The sequence below is a fragment of the Micromesistius poutassou genome (genome assembly GCF_964030765.1).
Source record: "Micromesistius poutassou genome assembly, chromosome: 11".
Classification (NCBI taxonomy): Eukaryota; Metazoa; Chordata; class Actinopteri; order Gadiformes; family Gadidae; genus Micromesistius; species Micromesistius poutassou.
Window position 1 is genome coordinate 4,175,835 of NC_140281.1, and position 7,579 is coordinate 4,183,413.

General features: G+C 43.9%; 2 long non-coding RNA genes across 2 annotated transcripts; both read left to right on the top strand.

Moving 5' to 3' along the window:
- The first annotated feature begins 321 nt into the window (after positions 1–321).
- Positions 322–1,674, top strand: LOC311355371. Its single transcript, XR_014637427.1, has 3 exons — positions 322–958; positions 1,110–1,255; positions 1,334–1,674. It is a non-coding gene; the product is annotated as an uncharacterized lncRNA (long non-coding RNA).
- Positions 1,675–4,086: 2,412 nt separating this feature from the next.
- Positions 4,087–4,737, top strand: LOC311355914. Its single transcript, XR_014637551.1, has 4 exons — positions 4,087–4,166; positions 4,276–4,369; positions 4,464–4,531; positions 4,660–4,737. It is a non-coding gene; the product is annotated as an uncharacterized lncRNA (long non-coding RNA).
- Positions 4,738–7,579: the final 2,842 nt, after the last annotated feature.

Consider the following 7,579-nt stretch of genomic DNA (forward strand, 5'->3'; position numbering starts at 1 on the left):
ATGTGAGCTAAAGGCACCAGTTTACACGTGTCCTGTGAATTTCATATTCATAACTATTACGGTCTTTGCTGAGTGATTTTGAGCCTCTGGCTGCGCACAGTGATGAACGGGACCTCGCACCGGCTTGCGGCCGCGTCACGTGCCGTTGTAACATGTGCGCTGACAAGTGTGCACATGTTACGACGGCACGTGACGCGGCCGCAAGCCGGTACGAGGTCCCGTTCATCACTGCGTGCAGTTTTAATGAAGCACAGCTTTAAAGAATTGTAGTTTTAAAGAAGCACACTTTTAAAGAAGCACACTTTTAAACAAGCACACTTTTAAAGAAGCACACTTTTAAAGAAGCACATTTTTAAAGAAGCACACTTTTAAAGAAGCACACTTTTAAAAAAAGCACATTTTTAAAAATTTTCGCGAATTGATGTAATTCCAGTTTTGCCTCAGTCCCTAACAAGATGTCGGAGTACGAGGTCCCGTTCATCACTGCGCGCAGTTTTAATGAAGCACAGCTTTAAAGAATTGCAGTTTTAAAGAAGCACACTTTTAAAGAAGCGCATTTTTAAAAATTTTCGCGAATTGATGTAATTCCAGTTTTGCCTCAGTCCCTAACAAGATCTCGGAGCACTGTGCAGCTGTGTATTGTGTGTATGTATTGTGTATCAGTGGCGTTACTAGGCTGTTTGAAAACAATTCAACTTTCCGACGGTCCTTGAACGTCCCCCGTTTACCGCACGACAACAGAGCAACAGGTGAGTCGACGATTCACCATGACGTCACACTATGTTCTTCGTTTTTTGACTATGTGTCTATGTTTACAGCCGGCTGGTTGGCTTCAGGTCAGTGGTAGCCACTCGCGTTCTGCCACCCGAAAGTGTCGGTACGGCTATTGTTTACTAATTCAACTTTCCGACGGTCTTTGAACGCCCCCCGTTCACCGCACGACAGCAACAAGCAACACGTGAGTCAGTACACTTCAGCTGTCGGACTCAGTGTGACAACCGGACTTGCTTGTGTGTGTGTTTCACAAGTTATATTTATATAATATATAATATATAATATATATATATATATATTGTGGCAACCCCGCGCTGTCTGGCGTGGACGAACAGCGCCAGCACCCCGAGCGGCTCCGGGAGATAGGCTACGTGCCATGGAGGGCTCATCCAGCAAACCAGGGCAATCGGGGACATTGGGATCACCTGGGGGAGCAAGACGGCAGAGGGGTTTTAAGGACCGGGCACGTTGGAGACGAGGAGTAAGTCGAGTGGAAGACAGTCGGGGTAAGGCACCGATATCCACATAGCGCACTGACGCTGGAACTTTTCTCCCACAGCGCTGAGCGGGGGGAAGCCGGGAGCGAGAGCCACGCCACCCTCCCGGACGGACCCGATTCGGAGACGCTTTCCCTTGTTGTTTGGCCCGCTGGGGAATAACCTGTGTTGCTTTATGATTCTCCTTTTTTTGTGAGTTGCATGAAATAAAAACGGTTGCACTGCAACCCTGTTTGTGCGTGTGATTTGAGAACCCCCCCGCCGACTATCGGAGTTGCCAGAATATATATATTATGTAGGCTATGTGTGTATTTATATATAGCCTAATCATATGTTAATTGTTTCTTCAACATATTAAAATAGCTGATTTTACTCGCCCTGTTTCTGCTTCTCTATCATATTTATAGTGTGTGATTTGCTAAACAGCTATCATAGACATTCTAAAGAGTAGACGTCGCATTGGCTCATATATGTATACTGACTAGATATCATAGATAGACGTCGATGGGGACAGAAGACCGACATTCATTCATTCAGGTGGGTGGTTAGGCCGCCCCAAGATGGAGGTGGCATTGACGTATTATGTTCCACTGACGCTAGAGTTTAGTTTAGTTTAGTATTTTTTATTATTATTGTGTCATGCATCAGCATGCCCAGCCCACAAGGGCTAACAAGACACCATTATAAAACAGACAGACCAAAAACCAAAATTAGATGCTAAACAATACTAAGATTAACGATATAAACCATCCTGACTACAAATGCGGCCACCGTCTCAGAGCGGAAGTACTACGAGTCGCGGAGCAGCATACACAAGATGGTGGACAGCGCGAAATCAAGAGCTTGTTGACAGTTTTGTGATTGGCTTATTTGAATCCCTGTGTCGTGATTGGCTGATGTTGTGCTGCGATTGGCTGTTGTGATTCAAATGTGTGTGACGCCAGGTAGGCTATAAAAGGATTGTCCGAACGGCAGTTGTCGCCTTCTTTGAGACTCAGAGCTTCGGAGCTGTGTTTTATTGCAAGGTTTAGAGCGATTGTGCGAAATATTTCTACACAGAGATATTTCAATCGAGAGAGTGTGCTTGATAGTTTAATACCTTTTCAGGTATACTATCACTACTATTAGTACTACTAGTAGTATTCTATCTATCTATTCTATCTATCTATTCTATCCATCTATTCTATCTATCTATCTATCTATTCTCTATCTATCTATCCGTCGATCTATCTATCGATTTACTTGGACGCTTGATCCTCCTTGGAACGACGGTGAGTTTATTTCTCATACTTCATTTATCATTCCATTTAAACGTGTGGTAGTTAAGATGCAAGTATGTTTCATTACAGGTTTCATTCGCTTTTTCTAATCGTATTATCGCATATTCTGTTTATATGTCTTTAGATGCCTCGCGGCAAGTCGTACCGTCTCTCTCAGGCGGCCAAGAGGAGAGAGGCAGCCCTACGTCCCGTCGACGTGGAACTGTCGTTTGACCGTCCCGAGTTTGTTGCACGTAAGTAGGGAGTTGGGTTTTTTCCATTGTCATCAAGTTCTATGTGCACAGTGAAGCTTTTGAAATTGTAAATGAGGTCAATATTTGTGTAATCTAGATGAGTAATATTATTACTAATATAGTATATACTATATTTAAGCAATAGATCACGCCAGGCTGTGGTATACGGTCATTATACCACAGTTAAGGGGCGTTGTCCATCCCGCCGCGCAGCGGAGGGACGGCGACCCCCTTCACTCTGGTGATTTTGCTACCTAGTGGTTCTGCGCATGCGCATGACGACGCTATTGATCCGCGGTGTAGTATTTATGTAAAATATACATACTGTACCCCTTAACTCTCCAATAAAGACGTTATAATACAGTATCAGAATCTATAGAATCATGCTACCCTATCAAAAAGTGCTACCTTATGTGTTTGGTAGCGTATTTAATCTGTTGACCGACTGCCTCTATCAAGCGATGCTCCCACTACAGAAACATGTTATTTTACACCACTACTCACTCCATGTACACTGTAAGAATACTGGGAGCCTATTTTGATACTGTATTATAACGTCTTTATTGGAGATTTCAGGGGTACAGTATGTGTATTTTACACCAAATACTCAATACTATCGAGCAGTTCACTCACCGTGTGCCTATTGCTTTACAACATTTCGACCCTCTCCAGCAATCAACATGTTTTTAGGCTTCAGTGAACTATTCTATTGCTTTTATATATAAATAAACAACAGTTCAAGTTAGGCGCGGAGTGATACTGAACTCTGTGAACCAAACGGGTGTCATAGCTGTGTGTATATGCTCAATATACAACAGTTGGGAACCAATCAGATTGCTTGATTTAAGCCATCCGTTTTATAAATACTAATATACTTCTTTCTGTGAATAGGCCGTGGTACAGGGACACGCCGTCGTGTGACCCAGTACCCGGTGTCTGTGTCAGGCAAGACACACAAGCTCTTCGTTCCTGCGCATTCGGCTGATAAGAAGGTGATTGATTGTTTAAGAATGTGTTAATAATTTTTTTTTTTTTTATAATTTTTTATTATTTTTTTTTTTTTTTTAATTGAAAAACATGATTTCTAAATAGGTTTTTCTATCTTTCAGTTTGTTCTTATCATAGGGGATTCCCATCTGCGCCCCTTTGCCGATGGAACGGTCGGGATTTCCAAGGGAAGGCTTTCCTTTGGGATCATGACGACCCCTGGGGCCAGCGCGTCTCATCTTAGGACGGAGCTGGTCCACGCTATGCTACCCCGGACACCCGATGCAGTCTGCATCCTGGCCCCCGGTAACAACCTGACCACCAGCACTACTCATGAATTGGCTGGTCAAGAGTTTGGGAAGCTCTTGATTAGTGCAAGTCAGCGTTGGCAGAATGTAAGTAATTTAGTTGATTGTGTGTATTTTGTTCAGTTCTTAAAATGCATTAATGACGTGTTGCAGTACAGCGTACATGTGTTTAAATGGAATGTCATTGTCTTTCAAGGTTTTTGTCGTGGATTTCGTTCCACGCCTGAGTGTCGCTCCAGAGCTGCAGGAGCACATGAGCCGGGAGTTTCGTTCTGTGGCCAAGTCCATGGGTATGTTTCAAACAGATGTTTATGTTACATGCTTACTTTATTTGTTGATATATGTAAGTACATGAATGATTTATATATATTTATCATTTCTTAGGTATGGCGTACTACTCGACGTTCGAACACTTCCCCTTCAGCGACCTGAATCTCTGGGTCAGGGATAGTGTAAGTAGCATATACTGTGTGCAAAGAAGGTTGATTGATGATTTACACTCATTTGTAGTTGACTTGATAGTATTATTTATTGAAAGTTGATGTTATTGTTAGTGAGTGTATTATTCTATCCTTTTCAGGTTCACTTGAGCGACGAGGCTGGCATGGGCATTTTTGCCGAGTTGCTGTGGCATGCTGCCTACACGCAACTGGACGTGCCAGAGCCGGCGCCAGCACCAAAGGCGCCGGATGTTCCCGTGCCTGTGCCAGCACCGGCACAGGCGCGACCAGCATCGCCGGGTCCAATCACCCCTCCAAGGGTGATTGTGAGGGATTCTCCCTCTTCTCCCCCCTGCGATGTCTGGATGGAAGTGGTGAACGGCAAGAAGGTAATATTGGCATACAGTACTTCCCACTCATATTTGCTAAATAGTTGATGGTTGAAATTCAAAAATGTTCACCATGCATTCATTTTAATCAAATAATTGTTATTTGTCATTGCAGAGGATCCAATCTGCGGATCAGCTCTTCAGGCCCTCAAAGAGACGTGTGGTTCGGCATCAGGTTTGTAGTATATATTGTAACGTTAATTGTTAACATATGTATATCGATTGTATATCTGTGCACATTGATTTACTCAATAGCAATTGTGACTAATATTCTGTTTCTGTGTTTATTTCACAGGAGGACGGACGTGCCATCGTGCTGAAGGATTGTTTCATCCCACTCAATCCTGTCCACTTCAGCACCGCCATGTTGGCTGCGATGGACGCCGTGGTTCCAGCTCATCTTTCGAGCCCTGACTGCCCAGCCGTTCCACAACACACAAAGGTAAGTTGAAAATGTGACGTTTTGATTGAGGTCTTTTAAAACTGTATTGTCTCCCTTAAAACACTCCTTTTATATGTTCTAAAAGTGTGTTTGATTTTCTTTAATCAGACACGGTGTGTGGTGGAGCGACGTCCGAAACGTGTGGCCTGCAAGAGGAGACCTGCATTGTGCCAGGTTTGTCTTTATTTCATTAATGTAATCACTGAATTGCGCAGTACAAATGGTAGGCACCGATAATGCAATAGTTTCTTTGCTTTACTTGTTTAGTACTTTGGCAAGTATTGAAAACAATTAAGAAAATACATGGTTTTGTTTCGTGTAAACAGGTCAAGGCGGCACCCAGCGTTGGGGTGTCTCCCAGGCTGACACGTGGCATCGTTGTGGACGTGGTTGCAGAGGAGGAGGTTAGTACGCTTTATCCTTAATCAGTTTAATTCTATGTGCATGTACATATTGTGTAATACACATAGCAAATTATTGCTATGACTAGCAAGTTCTCTGAAATGCAATAATGACACTTTTGTTCATGTATTTTCTTTAGGGGGATTCGACTGCTAGTGCTGTGGCTGCGGCCGTGTGGGAGGAGCCATCACCTACCACTGCTGCGGAGGAGGTTGGTACACTATTCTAAATCAGATCAAACAAATTGTTCCAAATTATTGTATATGATTAGCAAGTTCTCTCAAATGCGATAATGACACTTTTGTTAATGTATTTTCTTAATTATTTTTAGGGGGACGCGACTCCGAGTGCTGTGACGGTGCCGGAGGGGGAGGAGGTCAGCAGAAGATTCATCCAAAGTAAGATTGACGCTAACCCTCCCTCTTGCAGGTGTGACGAGCGAAAGCCACAGGCTGTTGTGTCTGGTAGTGTAGTTAGAGGTGGTGGTAGTGGGAAAGTGTCGGCGACAACGACTGACGTGTCAATTGCGTGCAGTGTTGTCGCCGCACTTAAACATGTCATTGCCCCTGTTTGTACATGGGGTGTGCGAGATGTCGATAGTGTTTGTTTAGAAGGTGAGAAGTTGGCTAGTTCTGTAGGTACATCAAGTAGGGATAGTGGCTTTGATAGTGATCTGTGCGAGTTCTTGAAACAGCACAGTGTTTTTGGCAGAAAGTGGAAAGTAGCCATTGGTCCATCAGTCTACAGAGGTTTCGGCTCAGACGACTCTGTGTTCTTCGAAAAGCTACAGGAACCTTTGTTGACTGATGGATTGTGTCTCTTGAACCTGCACGGTGCGGTGAGTGTTGTCATTGCGCACAATGGTTACTTTGTTGTAGTTGATTGTAGTAGTTGTGACGTATCTGGTTTTCCATGTGGTATTGGTAGGTCTGTAGCAGTTTTTAACACGTGCCTGGCCGACCTGATGTTACATATTCAAAGTCTTAAGAAGTCTTTGGGTGCAGAGTGGTATGCCATTAGCAGCCTGTCTGTGGGGGTAGATTCAGACATTGACAGTGCGACATTGCTCGTAGATGTTGATGTCACAACCGTAGTTGAGGGTGGCAGTTCACCGAGTAAATCGAGTTCTGTCAGGGGATCTTTCCATCAGGGAGATTGTCGGTTTCGCCACGCTGGCGTTCAGTGTATGGCTATCAGTTTGGTAGCCATAGCAAAACACTCCATTGATGGCGTGTTTTCGTGGCAGACAGACAATCTCGACAAGGTGGTTTTTTTGGGGGATCAACTTTACAATCGGTTGAGGGACAGCAATGTCACCAGCGATGATTCGCCACTGCTTAGTGTTCCTGATTTGCCCCTACACTCTGTTATCGATGGACACGCTTTCGACTTTGAATATGGGGAACATGTTTGTGGCCATGTTGATGTGGTGGCAGGTGAGCTGATTGATTGTGGTTTTGTCATCAGTCTCAGATCTGGTTTGTTAAAGATGTTGGTAAAGTATCAGACGTGTTTTCTTACATTAGGTGGTAGTACATGTGCAGTCATAAGTCAAGGTGGACGTTTTGCTATTGTAGATTCGCATGCGCGCAGTGCAGATGGGATGGTGGACGGGGAAGGGAAGAGTGTTGTAATGTATTTCAGGTGCCTAGATGATGTTTTTGAGCACATCTGCAAGTTAGCGACAGGATTAAAACCACCCAAACCGTTTGAGATAGCTAGTGTTAGTGTTGTCCAGAGATCCAGTTTAAAAGTAGAACCAACGGTTAGCTCGAGTGTAAAGCGTAAAGCTTCACCGAGTGGGTGTTCATCAAAGAAGTTTAGGAA